The following is a 21,832-nucleotide window of genomic DNA, read 5'->3' as shown; positions in this document are numbered from 1 at the left end:
TCTGTACATATTGTCTCTTGCTCCTCATCAAAGTTTGAGGTAAGATTTAGGATCTTCAATGTCTCAGGGAGAAGAGGATCTGCGGACATAAATTTTCCTCGTTCACTTTCCTTCAGGTTCAGAGCCATGTCTCCCCTACCTAGCTAGAGCGTCAGTACGAGGGCATACTCAGTGGGTTTAATCACAGAAGCGTCCACATTAACATGATTTTATGTGGTGAAATGGCAGTGAATCACAGTAAGCTCACTCTGATCATTAGGAACAAGGTTCAGAATCACCAGTCAACTGTCAGAGTGCTTTGTGGAAGAATGGAGAAGTCGGCAAAATGAGTTGATACCTCTGCTGCAGAGAATATTGGAGCCTATTTGTGCATTATGACCCATTTTTTTCAAACAAGCAATGCAACGTATTGCTATCATTACACACTTGCCTAATATAGAAAATAGGTCACTGGCATAAGTATGAATTTTGAGGGGAAATACACCATCTAACTTCCAAAGTGACACGATTCAATCAGTAAATGTATTCCATCACTTTCCAAGTAGTACTGAAGAAGCCAGTGCTGAGTGACAAAATATCCAGACAACAGTGCCTCCGCGAGAAAGTTAATGTAATTGAAGAGTAACATCTTTGCCCATGCTATTTCTATTATAATTATGGAAACTTAAATTTAGAATACCTCAACAAGGAGTGTGTGCAGATGTGAGCATTCCATATATTAAATAGTAATGGTATAATTTCACAGCATTAGAAGTTGTGATTTTCGGTTCCCTAAATTCCAATATGAACCAGGAATGGTACCATTTAATGAATGATTTTCCACAGCAAAGCTGTAGCTGATGTTTAAAGTCCTGAATCAAAACTTACAAATTCAACCTTCACAATTTTTTATCCCTGTTGTCCATTTTCTTTTTCCCTTCTTGTGATTTTATGAAGTTGATAGTTATATTTTCCATTGTAACCAATAAGATAATTTCCCCATGCCAAAGCACTGCACAGATGTGCAATCAAAAAGGGACAATATTGATCTGTTAGGAAATAAAGTAAAAGTGACATAATTTGTACAGATCTGGTGAAAGAGATAAAGAAAACAAAAAAGGAGTGTGAAAATAAAGTTCCTAAAGAATATCAAAAGGAAACAAATTAAAAATATTAGGTAAAAATATAACCAGGGGCTGTGTGAACCCTTGAAAATGGATAATGGTATAAATGAAAATGGTGGAACGGAAGACATGTTAAGTAATTGTAAACAATACCCTGACTGATGAAGGCCAATGTACCAAATGACTTCTTGACCACTCTATCCACCTGTGACTCCATCTGTACAGCACTCCCCTGGTGTCCTGCCATTCACTGTGAAGATTCTGCCCTGGTTTGACTTCCCAAAATGCAACACCTCGCACTTAACTGCTTAAACTCATTTGACCATTCCTCAGCTCACTTGCCCAACTAGTCACGATCTTGCTGTAATTTTTGATGAACATCAAACACAACTACAAGCACAAATGGGTCCAGCACCAATCCCTGGGGCACACCACTAGTCATAGGCCTCCAATCTGAAAAACAAACTTCCACCATCACCCTCTGCTTCCTCCATGAACCCAAATCTCTATCCAGTCGCTTAGCTCTCCCTTGATTCCATGCAATCTAAAATCTGCTCAGCAATTGCTTTATCTAAATAAAAATATGCTCATATGCCAGATTAGGCATAAAATTGTGACCTATTGTGTTTCTAAGGTATGTTCAATCCAAGACATTAGTCATAATTCGTAGAAGCATTGACGTCATCTAACTGCCCCTCCACAATGACCGTACATCAATCATTTTCCCCATCCTCATGTGGATAATAAAACATTCCTTTCTTGAAAACTGAATTTATTTTATCTTTAAAACCATCATTGTTAGTTAACTCCACAAATGTTCAAATAGGTGACCCAAAATTCTTTAAGCGTTTTCAAAAAAATTCAGGCTTCAAATATGTTCCTACGAAAATCCAGGTAAGTATAGGTATTGCACTAAAAGTCAGAAAAAATCCTGAAAAATTAATCTAGATATGAATAAAAAAATTCAATAAAATTTAAATCTACATGGGCAAAATTTTGAATGCACTATTAAATCAATCTTGAGGTTGCTTTGATTGTGGCAAGATGTGGCTAGATGTTACAATGCCTTAAAAACTAGTATTATTCTGGAATTGTAAGTAACATTAACTTTCTAAAAAAAACAAAACATTTGCATATCTGAACATATTTTCTAAGGTTCTGATTATCTGTAACACCTTGCCTTTTTATGTAGTTTTAACAAGGTAAAACATTCTGGAGCATTTCACAGAAATCCAAATCATGCCTTCGGTTCTTGCACTTCATTTTGCATTGGATGTCATAAGGTCATAAGTGATAGGAGCACAATTAGGCCATTCGGCCCATCCTCTACTCTGCCATTCAATCATGGGTGATCTATCTCTCTCTCCTAACCCCATTCTCTTGCGTTCTCCACATAACACCTGACACCCGTACTAATCAACAATCTATGGTAGACACAAAATGCTGGAGTATCTCAGCGGGTCAGGCAGCATCTCGGGAGAGATGGAATGGGTGACGTTTCGGGTCGAGTCCCTTCTTCAGACTGACGTCAGAGGAGGGGATGGGACAAAGATAGGATGTAGTCGGAGACAGGAAGACTAGTGGGAGAACTGGGAAGGGGGGTGGGGGATAGAGAGGGGAAGCAGGGACTACCTGAAATTAGAGAAGTCAATGTTCATACTGCTGGGGTGTAATCTGCCCAAACGAAATATGAGGTGCTGTTCTTCCAATTTGCACTGGGCCTCACTCTGACAATGGAGGAGGCCCAGGACTGAAAGGTCAGATTGGGAATGGGAGGGGGAGTTGAAGTGCTGAGCCACCGGGAGATCAGGTTGGTTGAGATGGACTGAGCGGATGTGTTGAGTGAAACGATCGCCGAGCTTGCACTTGGTCTCGCCGATACAGAGAAGTTGACATGGAACAGCAGATACAATAGATGAGGTTGGAGGAGGTGCAGGTGAACCTTTGCCTCACCTGGAAAGGCTGTTTGGGTCCTTGGATGGTCGAGGGGTGAGGTAAAGGGACAGGTGTTGCATCTCCTGCGGTTGCAAGGGAAAGTACCTCGGGAGGGGTTGGTTTAGGTGGGAAGAAAATCTAATATCCTTTAATTCCATGGCTATGACTTCTAGTCCTAGACTCTCCCACATCTCCACATCCACTCTATCCAAGCCTTTCACTATTCTGTACATTTCAATAAGGTCCCCCCTCATCCTTCTAAACTCCAGCGAGTACAGGCCCAGTGCCGTCAAATGCTCATCATAGGTTAACCCACACATTCCTGGGATCATTCTTGTAAACCTCTTGTGAACCCTCTCCAGAGCCAGTACATCCTTCCGCAGATATGGTGCCCAAAATTGCTCACAATACTCCAAATGTGGCCTGACCAGCGCCTTATAGAGCCTCAGCATTACATCCCTGTTTTTGTATTCTAGCCCTCTTGAGATTCGACTTGCAAATTAACTTTTTGGGCATCCTGCACCAGCATTCCCAAGTCCCTTTGCACCTCCGATTTCTAGATTCTCTCCCCATTTAAAAAATAGTCTACGCCTTTATTCCTACGACCAAAATGCATGACTCCACATTTTGCTACACTATATTCCATCTGCTACTTCTCTGCCCACTCTCCCAACCTGGCCAAGTCTTTCTGCAGAGTCCCTGCTTTCTCTACACTACCTGCCCCTTCACCGATTTTCTTATTATTTGCAAACTTGGCCACAAAACCTTTAATCCCCTCGTCCAAATGATTAATATACAACGTGTAGAGTACCAGCCCCAGCACCAACCCCTGCGGAACTCCACTAGTCACTGGCAGTCAACCAGAAACAAAACCCTTTATTGCCACTGCCTTCTGCCTTCTGCCATCCAGCCAACCTGCTATCCATGCTAGTATCTTTGATACCGTGGGCTCTCATCTTCCTTAACAGCCTCAAAATCTAGGTAAACAACATCCAGAGGCACATAAAAAAGGCTGAACAGAATGGTATTGCCCAGTTAGAGTGCTTTGCTTGATACAGAATATTTTCCAGGCCAACTACATTTTGCGTAAGTGGATAAGACTGTCATAGTGGACAAACAGATTTTTCTTTCTTCTTAATGTGAGTTTGAAATTTTTTTCAGCCCCAGACACTGCCAGCACCACTCCAATCAATTCTGAGAAACTGATTAACAATCTGAGAATACTCAACCTTCACATAGGAAACATCTACTTCAGTTCAACACTTCCTTGTGACAGTATAATAATTTAGCAAGTGACCTGACATCTATACTAATCATAGGTTAACCCACACATTCCTAGGATCATTCTTGTAAACCTCCTGTGGACCCTCTCCAGAGCCAGTACATCCTTCCACAGATATGGTGCCCAAAATTGCTCACACTACTCCATGAAGACTAACTCCTCGAGAAAGAGTAAACCAATTGCTTTTAAGCTTAAATTTAAAGTGCAAAATACAATTTGACACAAATTGCTCCAGATGAAACATTCATCCACGAAGTGGGAAAATGTCTAGTGCCATATGGACAAAATAATTCAGTGAACCAGAGCCGGAAGTGTAATAGGATGTTTAGGAATTGGGCCGCCGATGTGTGATAGGAAGTGCAGGAATTAGGCCCGGATGTGTGATGGGAAGTACAGGAACTGGGCCCCAGGACATGTAAAGGGGAGCACGGAAACTGGGACACCAGTGTGTGAAAGTGACCACAGGACCAGGGCCCCAGCATACGGAAGCAAGAACAGGAACCGGGTCCCAGGTGCGTGTATGTGAGCACAGGAATCAGCACCCAGTGAGCATGATGCCAAACCATCAGGATATCTAAACAGATTGACTGCAGATTACTGTGTTCTCTTTTAGACAAGGCAGTTGCTAATAATTGATAGATCAATAACTGTACAGAAAAGAAATCTAAAATAAAAACAGACTGCTGGAAATAATTCACAGACCAGGTAGTATTTATAGAGAGAGAAATAAAGTTAATGTGACTGGTCAACAACCCCATCTATATTTAATTTATTCTGCACTTTGGTTTCAATTTTTACTTTAACTGCTACTTTCTATTAATTCAATAATCACCATGGATACTTGAAAACAACTACTTTAAAGACTATAATATCTAAACCGCAAATAAATTCCAAAGTATGGTGAATTTTAAAAATGTTAATCAGTGAAAATATTAAATCTCATCTATTTTAGATAAGACCTAATACTTTAAATTATTTTACAGAATAAACTTCCTTGAGTGCATTTAAGGATTATTGAAAGTAATATCTTGAGTTAAATCTGCCAGTTACTCCACTAATCCTTAATTGCTATTTTAGAAATTTTATTTTGCTCTGAAGTGGTTTGTTTTACATTTGTAGTATGTGCAATTAGAAAAGGTCCATCTATAATGACTAACAGCATAAATGGGTTGAAATCAGATCCATTAACACCCATTTTTTATGGACAAATAATGCATAAAGACATTTATTTGCATTAGTGCAAGGAATAGTGCCAAAATCTTTAGAAAATCCACCTGCAAAATGAGCCTAGGCCCTTTTGCACAAAAAATGATTTCCAGTCATGATTTGTGAAGGTAAGATTATTGTTCTGTGTGCAATCCTTTTATTGTTTTAACATCATAAATTAGGCTTTTGTGGAAGACACCAGCAACATGCCAGAAATTCAAAATCAGAGGGCAGAAGTGAATGCAGTCGCTATCACTCTGGAGAAGGTGGTTCGGAAGCTGAGAGGTCTGAAGGTGGATAAGTCACTTGGACCAGATGGATTTCTAGGGTTCTGAAAGGTAGCTGTAAAGACTGTGGTGCGATTAGTAGTGATCTTTCAAAAATCACTAGGACTGGAAAATCGCAAAATGTAACTCCACCGTTTAAGAAGGGAGCGAGGCAAAAGAAAGGAAATTATAAGCTGGTTAGCATAACTTCAGTGGTTGGTAAAATTTTAGAGTCCATGATTAAGGATGGACCATTTAGGTGCTTGATAAGTAAGGGGAGAAAGCAGGAGAATGGGGTCAAGGGAAAAACAGATCAGCGATGATCGCATGGCAGAGTAGACTTGATGGGTCAAATGGCCTAATTCTGCTCCCACGTGTTATGAACCTATTATGAACCTTTTGGATGCAACGTACCACTTGAAATTACTTCATAGTATAACTATCAGTGATATATCACTATACTTTTGTGATTTAAAAGTGCACCGCTGGTAATATCCAAACATCTTATTGGCTACTTTCAAAATAAGATTTGGTGAGGAAAATACAATTCAAAGCTCAGTGACCGCCAAAATCCAGAGAGTGACTTCTGCTGCATTTAATAACTGAAATACTCACACCAATGGTTGCAACCCCCTTTTGGTTGAATTGATACACTGGCCGAGCAGTTGTCTGATCTGTTCTGATCTGTTCTGTACTAGCACTGTTCTCTCCATGGAAGACGAGATCAACGTAACTGTTAACTTCCTTATCAGAGGATCATTCTATAGATCACAAGATCTTTGCCCCATCTTCAAATTTCTGCTCGTTGACACACGTGTCGCAACTCTTTACTTACAGATAAATGACTTGATCTACTTTGATTTCAGAATCAATGAGATAAACTCACAACAGAATTACACTCCTGTGTCCATAGGAGCTCTGCTCAACAAATCTGACCTTTGTATTAACAGAAAAGGCTTCCACTCTCTGAAGGTACAGGTTACAATGCACGTTCAGAAGCAGTACCTCATGGCTGATGTAATGCATCCTGCCAACACCAATGGTGCATTAATCCCCAGGAAGAGGGAGATGTCAGACATTTACCAGTGCAGTTACAGTACATGGATCCATTAGATGATATGGAAAATTACCCATCTATGTCCTATTCACAAATAACAGGACGGCGGCACGGTGGCGTAGCGGTAGAGTTGCTGCCTTACAGAAAATGCAATGCGGGAGACTCAGGTTCGATCCTGACTATGGGCGCCATCTGTATGGAGTTTGTACGTTCTCCCCGTGACCTGCGTGGGTTTTCTCCGAGATCTTCCGTTTCCTCCCACACTCCAAAGACGTACAGGTATGTAGGTTAATTGGCTGGGCAAATGTAAAATTTGTCCCTAGTGGGTGCAGGATAGTGTTAGTGTGTGCGGGGATCGCTGGGCGGCGCGGACTCGGTGGGCCGAAGGGCCTGTTTCTGCGCTGTATCTCTAAATCTCTAGAAAAAAGGACAAGTCCAATCATCCTAATCATCAAGGAACTCCGTTATAGAGACACTTCATGTAACCACTCTGCAAAGACTGGTTCCTATTTAGATGACCCACCACACAAAAAAATTCCCTAACAATGTACTTTTCTAACATACATAACATGAATGTTCACCTTCCCCATCTTCCATTGCAGATGCACAGACATAAATTTGTACATATCAATTCAGGGATGTATGGTTACACTTATTGGATCGGTTTGCTATAGGATCTGTGGACTGTTTGAAACACATGATGTCCAGATGCCTCTTGTGGTTTTACTCTCCACAGGTCCATTCGTTGTTTTCATCATTTAAACTCTTTGTGCGACTGACATTTTTGTCTTGTAAGAACCAGAAATGCCACAGAAACAGAATAATGCACATAATCTAACAGCCATTCAAAGTTTCTGGAGATGTTTAGAGGAGTTAACATTTTTGCAATTCAAGTCACACCTCAGGCATCACTGAGAACAATGTTATGAAATTCCATTTGGGGAAGGCAAATTGGACGATAAACACACGTGCATACAATTGCTGAATGAAAATTTGCTGGGAGGTATGCGAGAAGTAGCGAAAAGGCTTTGGGTTTAGGACATTACCCTGAGGAACCTCTCTAGAAATATCCTGAGGCAGACTTGATCAATCTTCTAAGACCACATCCATCTTCCTTTGTGCAAAGCACAACTCCATCCTCAAGAATATTTTTACTTTTATGTCCTATGATCTATCAAGGGTTCTTGAAGGCATATTCAGTAGAGTCTTGATGTCAAGAGCAGTCACTCTCACTTCAATACTAGAAATTTGTTCTTTGGACCAAGGATATAATAAAATCTGAAGCAAGTTGATCCAGGCGTAACCTAGCAGAGCTTCACTGAACAGATGATAGACAAGACCTTCCAACATTTCGTAATTTATATTATAATTAGCGTAATAGGATGGTTATTAGCCAGATTGTATTTGTCTTGTTTTTAATGGACAAGATATTCCCACAAAATGTCTATTCTCTCACAAACACCGATGTAGACATTTTACTAGAATGGTATGCTCAAGCGTAGCTAATCTGAAGTGCACCATAGCCTGACATATGCCATAACTTTTCTACATCCAGTGACCTTAATCGTTTTTTAATATTATGTAAAATAAGTCAAATTTGTTGAAAGCCAATAGTGGTGGGGATCTGTGTGTAGAGCTAAGATGGATCAATCCTTCTGGTTGAAAATGTCTGACTTGTCCTTGGTACACTGATGTTGTGCACTACAAGAGCGAGAATAAGTCGCCTCCAAGAATCAGTAATTGCTGATTACTGTGCCCATTTGATTGTAGGATCACTTACTTTTGCATGTGCATGTTGTTTCCCATGCTTCTTGGTGTGCTGCAGTTTTACCAGGTTAGTACCTCATTGTCAAATATGTTCCCAACACACAACTCTAACCAGTTTTCAACTGCCAGATATTTCTCAAATCTATGCCATCTAACATGATGGTAGTGCCACACAACCTGGATAGGGAGGATCTCAGTGGGAAGATGTCAGTGCAACAACTGACATTTTGTTTTCTTAGGTGTAATTTAAAGCATATCACTTGCAAAAGGAAGAGAACTTTTCATTTTCTTTCTGCACCATCCCATTTTGCCTGGAGGATATTTACCTGAAAGTGCCTTCATCATAAGGAAGACGCTCATCAATTCAGAAGAAAGTTCATCAATATCTTTGCAATTCTTGCAGATTGGCATCAATCACTGGTTTTATGTGTGACTGCTATGTCCCTTTGATAGATAATACTTGCAGAATATCTGATTATGTGGAAAATCCTATCTAGCTAAAACTTTATAACTGCTGGTCCATTCACGCATTATTCTTCCAATAATGTCACAGCAATTAGATTAATAATTTTCAGAGAAATAAGCAGAACAGTCATGGGCACAGAGCAACAACAAGGAATTATTTGGTTTACTGTACCACTGAGCTAAGAAAAGGCATGATGGATTAACTATCATCTAAAATTAATCACAGGCCAAAAATCATTTAGTTATTTTATACTATTGTAACAAACATTTTGTTTATTATTAACGATTCAGAAGTACATTTGTTTTAAAAGCTGAAAGCAATAGAAACGAAGAATAATTTTCAATTCATCAGTCATCAGCAAAAGGGCAAGGGAAGAAATAGATTGTGTTTTAATTCTATAATAATACATATAATACAATAATACAAATTAGACACCTTGCATCTAGGCAAAATAAATATATTCAGCTAAAGATATCATCCTATTTACTGCAGGCCACAAGAACCTTCCCCCACCTGTCTTCATCTCATCCATCAACTTATTTTTGTATTCAATTCTACCTCAGGCAAGTGCTGTTCGCCTCCAGCACTTCACATGATTGCTAGTTACAAATTCTCATTGTTATCTGTGGAATTTAAGTTTCTATTGAATTAATTATTAAATTGAAGAATGACTTCTTAAAATATTCACAGTCATAGTTTTGGACTCACGCGCATGTGAAACGGTCTTTAATTTCATCCTTAGAATCTCTTTATGATTTTAAAGATCTCAGTAGGAAAGAGACTCAACTGCCACAGGATCAAAATGATCGTGGGTACAAACCATTGATGAAACTTCACAATGAAATATCTCCTTAGCTTGCATAGCAGGGTTTTATAAGACACACATGGTCAAGCAACTTCCTTGAATTAGTCATTGGGAGCTGTACAGAAATAATTTTGAACAATGCAAGAATAAACTTTCTTACAGCCTGACCTCCATGTGAAGAATTCCTCGTTGAATGAGAATACAATCACTCCAGACCCAGTACCCCATGCCAGAAAGCTTCTTGACATAGTAGATATAATAAATACAGAATACTCTTTTGAGATCTTGAGATTTTGCAGACTTCAAAAAATATCTTTAAAATGTCCCAGCTACAATTATTAAAGTAACTTTAATAGCAGATATTTAACGTAGAAAATGTATATTATTAAATGGATTTCCTGTTTTTTCTTGAGCTTCTAACAAAGTGCTTTCCCCTGGTTATTACAAAATCAAAATCAATGGGAACCAAGCGGAAAAAAATGGAAGATGTTGGAAATGCTCAGTACATCTAGCAATGTATTTGCAGAGCAAATAATAGTTGGTAGTTCAGGCTAATGATCTTTATCAGAGTTGAGAAAAGTTAGAAATAAAACATACTTTCAAAGGAAAGGAGGACAGGTCAGAGAAGACAAAAGAGAAGCCCTTAATAGGGTGAAGGCCAGAAGAAATTGAATGATGTGTCATAGAGGTATCAATTGCAAAACTATATAACAAAAAAAGATGTCATAGACTAGATAGTAATCAAAGGTATATCTAAGTGAGGCACGAATGAATTGATTAGAGATATCTATATTTACCACAAGAAACAAACTGCGCTGGAATTGAGATGTGTGGCGTGAATGGCTAATGATTTGACACTGCTGAATCTGAAGACCATTACTTGCCAGCTGGATGAGGTGCTATTCCTCAGGATTAATCTTTGTCAAAACAGTGTAGGAGGCCAGAGACAGATAGATCAGGGCAGGAAGAAACCAATGAAGTGACATTAAACCACAAGCTCAAGGTTATTCATCTGGGGTGGGGGCTGAGTAAACAGAGGTGTGCTATTTTGGGGTTTAGCAATTTTGAGGTAAATTAGAGTAGGTAGATTGGACAAAATTAGATGTAGAAGCAAATCACTGATTCACATGGAAAATGGGTTGATGCGCCTAAATATTCGGAGGGAGGAATTAAAAGTGCATGTGCTGCAACTTCTGCAATTGCATAAAACAATGCCATGATAAGAGGAGAGGGTTTGGGTGGAGATGCAAAGGTGAAACAGTGCCTTCTGGCATGAATAAACTCTTCAGAATACTAGGAGGGAACAAAGATGTGAAAAGGGAAGATGGGCTTGCAATGAGATAAGAACTGTTAGACACACACATGCAGAACATGGAAGAAGAAAACATGTAGCTGCTGGACAAAGCTTACATACATTTGCATTAGTGCTAGTAATCTTGTGAGGAAATCCATTCACGGCCACTGAAATATCCAAAATCTGCAGAATTGAGTTATTCAACGGCATTTTGAACGAAATAGCAGTGTGCTCATCAACTAAAAATACTGATTTTTTTGTGAATTTCTTTATGTTAAATTATAGATAAATATCTCATCTAATGTGCACCAGTTATTTTTACATGGAGAAAATATCCATTTGCCAGATCTGGTAGGAATGTTGTACATCATTGTTATTACTTTACTAAGATTTTAAGAAAGGAGACTATTTATCACAAATTTTTACAAGTCATATTGTCTTTTCTTCTTAACAGTAAAGTTGTAACCTAACATTAAACTTCTGTTCTGTGTCATATCAAAACAAAAATTAAACAAGAACCCATAGTGATCGGTTCTTTCAGGAAGTTTTTCAAAACATTTGCTCTTCTGTTTCATTTCAATCTGTCTGAGTTTTAATATTGTCAGCATAAACTATGTGTACCATCTGGCAGTTGGTGTTAGTTTTGAAATTTAAATCCTGTTCTTTCTTTCCAAACAGCAAATGTTCTAAAATGATTTCACACCTTATACAAAATATTATATTCAACAATATAGCTTACTTGTTTACCTGAGCACGTTTAACAGCAGTATCCAATTTTCCCGCCCTCACAAAATAGTAATGACTCAGATTTTTGGTGGAAAGAAGAGCAGTTTCAAAGGAAATGTCCAGTATTTTCCCACACAATTAGCACAGAGTCCAGTGTTATAGACAATAGGTGCAGGAGTAGGCCATTCGGCCCTTCGAGCCAGCACCGTCATTCAATGTGATCATAGCTGATCATTCTCAATCAGTACCCCGTTCCTGCTTTCTCCCCATACCCCCTGATTCCGCTATCCTTAAGAGCTCTATCTAGCTCTCTCTTGAATGTATTCAGAGAATTGGCCTCCACTGCCCTCTGATGTTAATGTGTACATTAACACTAACGTCCTGAACTTGCTGGTGGCTGTTTCCAACTGCAATCTGACTTTGAACTGGAGATGACCAGCAGCAAAGTACAAAGTTGCAGCACATGGGCAGCATTAATGCTGGGGAATTCACCCATATTATATCTGCCATTTTAGACCTTATGGAGGCAGGGACAGGGATAACATTCTCATAGCGTTGACAGCAGAGAAGGGCCATATTTAATTTAATTAAACTACTTTGTTTATTTAAACATAGTTATTTTAAATGTATTTAGTTATTATAATTTTTTTTTTAAATGTTAATAATGTGTATATTTTAGTAGGTATAAAATATCTTTGAATGTGTCTGAAAATAAGAAAATTTCAAAACTGTATTTTGATAGCTTTCACAGGGGTATGGTTTAAGTCAAATAATTTCCCCCCAATATTTCTGGATCTCCACCACCATGCCATGCTACACCATTGAGAGAAGAACTGGATTTGTGCATCGTTAGCCTTGGATGGTCCATCTAGGTAGCTATACCTTGTTTTCATAGGCCAGCAGTAACTGCTTGTGGCTTTCTGCTGGGTGGAAAATCAGCCCATTACTTCATTAACAGACAATCGACATTCTAACCTTTCTCTTGGTGTTATTAAACCACATGCTGTCAGTTGTGTGAGCCCACGGAGGGTCCTGTTCACAATCTTGCTTCTGGTTAATATCTCTTCTCAAATAGCTAAGTAAAGTATCATAGTGCTCTCTGAAAAAATATGGCAGTAAGAACAGGGGCCTGATGCACCTCGTAATTAAACCAGTGCCCCCCTATATATTGAACTGCAAAACCGTGTGGAGTTAAAAGACAATTGTACTGCACATGGAAGTGCAGGGAATAGAGGGATATGGATCATGTACAGGAAATTGAGATCAATTTAACTTGGCATCATGTTCAGCATAAACATTGTGGGTCAAAGGGCTAATTCCTGTGCTGTACTGTTCTATGTTCTAAGTACTGGCACTGAAATTGGAGATATGTGACAAAAGGTGGGAAGCATTGCTAGAATTGAAAGCACTACGAAAATGAAGTATTATAATTACACAAACTCCCCTATCTAAAAAGAGTAAATACCATTAATTGCTATTTTATTAGTCAATTCTTTTTTATGATTTGCAGTTATAATATTGTAGGATGGAAATATTATTGTTCTGTATAAAAATCACCATTCTTCCACATATTACATTTGTGTATTATTTTCTATTAAAAAAACAGCTCTGTCAAAACATCAACCCTGTACTCTTTACCCCCATCAGACTTTCAAATAAACTGCATTCGGTATTCTTTTATGTGCTTGTCACAAAAAGGTCAAACAATTTATTGACCATCATTGGATGCTCTATGTCAATGTTGAAGGAAATATGAGGTAAGGTTATGGCTACTGTTGAGGAGTTCATTGATAATGACATACCTGCCTTCACCAACCATTATCCATAGTACAAACTACTTAGGGATAACTGAAAAATCAATATCCACCGAGTGCTGGCTCCTGCCTTTATCCTGTTTGATTGTCAGCTGCTGTCTGGGGTCCAATCTGACAAGAAAGAGGCTGTGACTACATGATGCCTTCAAAACATCTAACAATATGGAACAATTCATCAGAACAGTAAATTTTGTTTCCATACCCTCCTTATCAATTTGCCTTGGGTGAAGACTGTCTGGATAGTGCATGCACTCCATTTGAGAATGAATACATACAAACTAAACATGCCACTGCCCTCAGCTGTAAACCAGGAAATCTAATGACAGTTTAAACAAAACAGAAAGTTGTAACTGTCATAATCTGCATTACACTTTCACGCCAACAAGGGTCTTATCAGTCAGGGCAAGCCCTGGAACACATAGCTCAAGCATCCCTGAATCAACCAGTCATAAATTTTCATGCAAAGTGTGATAAAACACACAAAATGGTAATGAATTTTCAGGTCCCTTGCATAAAACACTACACTTGGAAACATTAAACGAGGGCAAAGAACCACAGAAGAGCTCAGAATTCTTTCAAAAAGGCTGAAAAGTCACAGGTTGTGACAACACATGGTAAGTTGTGGAAGTTACATTGTTGAAATGCATCAGAAAAAAATGGCTCAAGGGGGAAATTAAAACTAATGCAAAAATGAATAGCAGATAGATAACAGAAATTTAAAAAAGAAAGGTTTTAATAAGTATAGATGATGTGAGCTCGCATTTTATAAATATAAGCATTAACTTTAGAAATAAACCGAAGTGCTGAAATCAAATACATTAAATAATGGTCTTATTATCAAAAGAGGACTTTATGTTTTATCACCATGTCCTTAAATAAAGTAAAGCCTTAAGGCAAGAGAACTACATTCAGAATAATTAAGTTCATACTGATCAGACCTGGAAACCAGCAGTTTTAACTTTGCATCCTTATGGAACATTGCCAGTCGGAGGGCAGTGTTTTTATTTACCATTCTGAATGCTGATCAGGAACCAAGCTTAGAAAGTCCAGAATTAGCAGCACTTAGCTAGACCAGCAGTTTTATCAGCTTGCATTCCCAGAAATCAGCATTCAAAAGAGAAAGAAATCTAATAATATATGAAGTTGATGGGATCTGTAACGGTTCTCAACTGAAAGTTCATCCACAAGATACGAAAAGCAAAATTAAGAGTCTCGAGAGTCTGGAAAATAACAGTGTTTTTCTTAAACTTACCGTACCACAAAGTACTCCCTCTTCATTCAACAGCTAAATTGATCATCTGGTCTCAAGCAGTGAATGGAACATAAATTTTCATTGTTGTAAAGATACATTAAACAATACAAGTTTTACCATAGTTTGCTGTGATAAAGCACTTCATGAAAATTGTGGGGTAAAAAGTAACTGTAATTGATAGAGACTTAAAAAAAAATTCTGATTGAATTTTTGCAGTTACAATTTAACGATGAGTTATGCTTCTGTTTAAATGCATGTCCCTTTGTGTGAGCATCTGATAGTTAAAGGAAAGGCTGTGGACAGTGTCCAGCCAGCAGCCAGATCACTCTGAAGCAGTCACAGCAATGGATCAAAGATTTTCCATAATCTCCAGAACAACATAAAACTCACCTACCCAGGCGCCCACTGAGCTGACAGGGAGGTGAGTATAAAACTAAAACGTTTAAAGGCTACAGATAGTAAGGAAAACAAAAAAGGGAAAGATCTAAAAAATATATACAAGAGCACTGGTAAACTCTGGAACCCTATACCAAAGAGCTGGCCAAGATGCAAAGCAACCCATGTAAAAACATATATTAGATATGGCATCATAAAAAATCTTACATAACTTCAGCTGCTAAAGATGTTTTCTCAGGAAAATCTTTTAATGATACACAAAAATGAACTATTAGCACTGAACTAAACAGAAGACTAAATGATTCAAATTAGCCACACTGCACAATAAAAACATGCTAATGAGGCGTTACATTTGCTAATAGATATACTTTTTAAAATACATTTTTCTCCAAAGATTTCAAACAAATTAGTACTAGCAATCAATGGCTCCGGAAGAGAATCAAATCTATTTTATGTAGAGATTCTCCATACTACAATAAAATGTTTTAAATTTGTGAATTTAAAATGATTACATAAAAAGGTTCTCATCCTAAACCAGAAATCAATTCTGTGCCAACGAACTAACCTCTAACCTATATTTGCAAATCTATGTATATATTTGTAACACCTTATAAAAATTAAAACCACAAAGACCTCCAACTTAATGTATGACCAAAAGTAATCATATACCCGCACTGCTGCAAATTAGCCATTCATGAGAAAACTAATCTGACAGTAAATTGCTTCTTTTCAACAAAATTACTCATTTATTCTACTGGTATATAAATATTTTATCCAACATGCTAGTACAACTGAAGTGGTGAATAAGATTGTTAGCAACCCAAAGCATCAGACATATGGAGAGTTAGGAATATAACGTACGTTTGCATTAAAAAATGAGTAACTTTGACAATTCCTTGTGCTATTACAGTCAGAAGCCAGTAAATTTGCAGGAACTTCAGTTATTTGTATTATTCTGTCTGAAAAATGTGTGTTGTACAGAATAGCTCAGCATGCAAAATTGTGATGGATAAGTAGGACTTAAGAGGCAGAACATGGGCAGAATCAGATAACATCAAGTTTATATCGGGGGGGAAAGGGAGGCATTGGAAAAAAACCCAACATAGATGAATCAACTAAAGACTTCCCGCAAGTGCACAAGTCAGCCCTGTCAACCTATGAAATCAATGGCATATAACATATATAACAACTACAGCATGGAAACAGGCCTGTCCGGCCCTACCAGTCCACGCCGACCATTCTCCCTGACCTAGTCTCATCTACCTGCACTCAGACCATAACCCTCCAATCCCCTCCTATCCATATACCTATCCAATTTACTCTTAAATAATAAAATCGAGCCAGCCTCCACCACTTCCACCGGAAGTCCATTCCATACAGCCACAACCCTCTGAGTAAAGAAGTTCCCCCTCATGTTACCCCTAAACCTTTGTCCCTCAATTCTGAAGCTATGTCCCCTTGTTGGAATCTTCCCCACTCTCAAAGGGAAAAGCCTACCCACGTCAACTCTGTCCGTCCCTCTCAAAATTTTAAAAACCTCTATCAAGTCCCCCCTCAACCTTCTACGCTCCAAAGAATAAAGACCCAACCTGTTCAACCTCTCTCTATAGCCTAAGTGCTGAAACCCAAGCAATTAGTAATGAAATTGTTTCTCCCACTTACGATCTCCATTTTCTTTGATTCCCAGTCTGTTTCAGTCTTAAAAACGTTAAACAACTTGAGCATCCAGAACCCTCATGATGGAGGATTTCAAAAGTTCACAAACTCTTCACGGAAGAAATGTCTCATGGTTCTCTGATGTGCCCCAATTTTTAACTCTCCAGCCTAAAGAAACAGCCTCTTAGCATCTACCTTGTCAAGGCCTTGTATAATCTTTATGTTTGAATGATGCTATCTCTAATTCTCCTGAATGTAGTACTAAATTTCCTTTTAATTCAACCTTCAAGTTCAAGGCATTAATCCAGTAAATGTATATTTTGCTGCCAAGTGCATCTTTGCTAAGGAAAATAAATTAAAACTGCATATGGTGCTCCAGACAGACACAAAAGGTTGGAGTAACTCAACGGGTCAAGCAGCATCTCTGGAGAAAAGGAATAGGTTCGAGATCCTTCTTAGACATGGTCTCACCAACGTGCTGCACAGCTCTCCTCCTTGCTCTTAAAATTCAAAACCCTGGTAAAAATGGTTAAAGTACTTTTTACATTACTAATTGCTTGCTGTACCTGCTTATTAATTTTGCTTTATGTTTCAGCATTCCCAGATGCAAACATAGATGTAAATGCTTTGCTGGATTATGTTGTGGAGAGGATAATAGATGGTTGTGATGAAGGTGCAATGTCATCAAACTACATCCCAGGTCTTATATGACTGTGAAAACTTTGCCACAGTTTAATTTGGTTGCCAGAATGAGGGATTTTGAATTGAATTGAGTTAGTGGCGACCAAAGCCAATGTAAAATAAGTTGTTGACAAAGAGGTAAGTAATGCTTTAATCCAAAAACAAATAATTCCTCAATAGTCTCTCCCCATACTATTTTACTATGAATGACAGAACACATAGTTCAGAAAGGTAGACTCGAGCTGATATCCACAAGATTTACAATTAAAACATGAAAACACAAGTTGTGATATTAGCAGTGTGCAGATGTCTAAATCCTGCAACATACCCTAAAAGCATGCATGTTAAAACAGTACGTTAAATTAAAAAATCCCTAAGCATTTCAATTAAAAATTAAAAATTATTTTCTTTGCCAGATATAATGCCTAAGAAAAATCTTTTACAATAATGTAACTGGAAAATTTTGCAAATAAATCACTTTTATTCATTTAAAATTGACATTTTTGCATTTTAAAAGTAAGATATTAAATGAAATTTACAATGAAAAGCTATATTACTAGTTAGCTAAGTCCCCTGCTGTGAAAACAAGTGGTTTTCCCACAGCTTCTTGTCTAGCCTTCATATAGTGAGAAGTCAGTTTATACAGACTTGATTTGCGATGTTAGCAAATGGAAATTAAAAGCTTAGCCTTGCACAAGTGCAAACTTAAATTTATAAATTATATAGCGTAGTTGTATATTCCCGCTACCAGTATCGATATTGCAACAAGTTTTATTTTGTATTTTGCACATTATTCCTGTCGTAATGAAGCAGATATTTTAAAAAGTACTATGGCATCAGCCATGGCTCCATTAGTTGTACCCATGCTTCTAAGTCAAAAAGGCAGAGGTATGAACCCCACTTCAGAGAACTTAGAACAAAAATATAACCTGGATTCAAGTGCAGTGTGGAGGGAACATTACACCTATCAGAGATGCTATATTTCAGATGGGTCATATAATTGGGGCCTCTTTGCTTTTGAATTAGATCTTCTGGCAATCTTTTGAAAAGGAGCTGTTATCCCTCATGCTCTGGACACTATTAATCATTCATTCAAAATATAGATTATCATCTGGTCATTATCACATTGTTGTTTGTTTTGCACAGATTGGCGGCTACTTTTATTGTAATAATAATTATATTTCAAGAAATATATTAATTGCAAAACAATTTAGGACTTCTTAAGACGAATAAATATGCAACAAAAATGTGTCTTTTTATATTAATTAAATTCATAATTGGGCACAAATTTTGCAACAAATGATGGTATATGGTATCGTTTATTGCTACTTCTGGATTGATTTAAAAAAAAAAGTTTTACTTGAAATACGTAGGAATGTTTTTCAATGCTCAAAATTTCTGGCTTTGGCAAAAGCACAATATGCAATATACAAATGACTACATGTTCCCATTCTTAAACTTTGTTTTAGAGAGCAAAAATTGTCAAATGCTCAGCATAAATGAAGTGTGCTAGATATCTCAGCATATTGTGATGTGAAACAATAAGTTTCTATCAATGTTATTGTTAGCACTGTACAAAAAGTGTTTTATACTTATTAAAAGTGTCTAACATAGCAGAGGAAAAACTATACTCAAAGTATGCATTTTAATTAATGTTTCAAACTCTTAAAATATAACATTATAAGAAATGTAACCTGATTTTGCATGAATCTATGCACCTCTAACAACCTTAAAAATGCTTTGTGTTTATTAAAATGCACTTAGTAACCTAAAGTTCAGTAGATTTACTTTATCACAACATGTAATTTTAAAACACAAAACTAAGTTCATATGATTGGATAAAATATAAAGCATCACAACTTTTAACTAATCCAAATGTATTACATGTACTATGTTTATGAAAATGATGAATTTGATGCTTCACATGAAATTAATTGTTTTCCATTTTTCCATTCACTCAATTATTTTAATGTAACTACTGCTGATGTAAACTGGTGCATGAATCATGTAATTGAGCAAAGATACCATCTTTATGTCAACACAAAAGACAAAAGTATGATTGACCTTCACATAATGCACCCACAGTTGCTAAAGATTATGCTATGGTACCTATAAAATATTAGATTAGAAAACAATTTATTTTGAAGAGTTTCAAAGGGTGCACGTAGATTGCAATAGCATTCGCACAAAGGGACCAGCTCTATTTAAAGGTGCTGCTTGTCCCTGCTATAATACACACCATAACACAGTGTAATAAATTTCAAAACCTATAAAAACAGGAAAGAAAAAAGTTCAGAAATGCAACAGCATATCTGCAGGAAGCTTCTAAACAGGTCTACAGAAGCTAAACAGTTAAATTTTGAAGATTAACTTCACCCAAGGAACATAAAAGCAGTTTGACAGACAATAATCTATGCTTCTGATTTAATACTATTCAAAGATACGTAAATATGGACAAATGTACATTTAAACAAATAAACTGGAGTAAGAATTGCATGTTACAGCAATCAAAAACTGCCAACAAAAAATAATTAAGAATGTCCAGAATTCAATAATCATTTATTTGTTTTGCCTGCTTCCTTAACATTGAAATGTCTGCAAATCAAAACGGTTTTAAGGTGACAATATTGTCTAAATCAGTATACTACTTTAAAAACCACCCCAATACTATTTAATAACATGCTTTTCATCTGTTAGAAGCCCCAAACTAATTGCAATAAAGATAATTATATTTCCATAATGACTTTAAACTAGGGTTTCGTCACGTTATCCTTTATTTAAAATAATTGCTAATGAAACAAATTAAGATAAATGTAAGTATTCAAATTTCCTTATCTGATGGTTAAAAACAACCAAATGTATCAGGCAGGGTTCTTTCGGTGGAATCTTGCCAGTTAAAAGGGTATCAATAGGTTAAAATATCGTGGCAATGCTTGTTCAGCCTAAGTAAATGGAGTGTATGTGTGTGTATAGGACGAGTGAATGTGTGCGTGGGTGTGCGTGTGTGTTGGGTGGGAGTTTAATGGGACGGTTGCTTTGTTTACATGTTAGCTTCATCTCACGCTCCTCTGGATTTCTAAGCATTTAAAGGTGCTGCTCGTCCCTGCTATAATACACACCATAACACAGTGTAAGCTAAACAAACACATTGTCGAACAACTGGAGAGAAAGTCCAGCCGACCATAGTGTATTTACTGCCAGGGAGCAGACCTACTCCTCCCCAGGCTTATTAGCTGAAGTATGATGAGAGGTGGTAAAGAGTGAATGCAGTTCAATTCATTGAGGGCTTTCAAGTACCTCTCAAGATGGAGAGCTTTTTTTTTGCTTCTGCCTCCTCACTCATTCTCCGTACACTGAATCCGGTTCTAGCGGCCTGACAATTTCTATTTAATGCACCCTCAAGGAAGTGCTGATGGACTCAAAACCCAACATCACGCTAAAGAGTGGCAAAGCTCTTCAATTACAGCTTCTGATAGGGCCGTCTTTAATTATTCATGCTAAGACTGCTTTCATAGGATTTGTGCCGATGATGATTTCATGGCAATATGGTAACAGTTCAAAGGCTAGCACACCTTTAAATGAAAAGGGGTTTTCAGTGTCGATTCCTTCAAGTATTTAATATTCTTTACTATTTAACCTTACGCCGACATAATACCGTGAATTTGGGACTGCTAAATGAAGTGCATTCAGAGGATCCATTATGTACCGTGAAAATCCGTAATGAAAAGTGCGATTAAGGATGGATACTTTGGTTGAAGGGCCCGTCAATTAATTGACGCCCCAATGAAAACGATGGACTAAATCGTTTGGATGTGAGTTGCAGAACCATGAGTAACGCCCAAACATCACTGCGGAAATAAATTATAGGGACTAAAACTAACCAACCGTTGTAAATAATTCGTAGCAGATTTCCTTTCGTACCCAACATTGTGTACACATTTTAAAGGCTGTAATTTCGCCTCTGAGTTATTATTGAGGACCACCTTTAAAATCGAAAAGCACCCTGTGAATTTGTTCCGCACCCGTCACAGAGTCTGTTCATTTGAAGCGTGGGCTCCACGCTCCGCCGACTGTCGTCGGCTGGAACTATTCAGCCGCGCATCAGGCAGTAACAACGTGGCTGGAA

General features: G+C 37.7%; 1 protein-coding gene across 2 annotated transcripts in view; it reads right to left on the bottom strand.

Moving 5' to 3' along the window:
* lrba (LPS-responsive vesicle trafficking, beach and anchor containing) overlaps positions 1-21,832 on the bottom strand; it is a 681,010-nt gene that overhangs the window by 284,913 nt on the left and 374,265 nt on the right. The gene's annotated exons all lie outside the window — the stretch shown is intronic.

This window comes from Rhinoraja longicauda, chromosome 1, assembly GCF_053455715.1.
Source record: "Rhinoraja longicauda isolate Sanriku21f chromosome 1, sRhiLon1.1, whole genome shotgun sequence".
Classification (NCBI taxonomy): Eukaryota; Metazoa; Chordata; class Chondrichthyes; order Rajiformes; family Arhynchobatidae; genus Rhinoraja; species Rhinoraja longicauda.
Note: the sequence above shows the minus strand (reverse complement) of the source record. Positions and strands in the feature narration are given on the sequence as shown.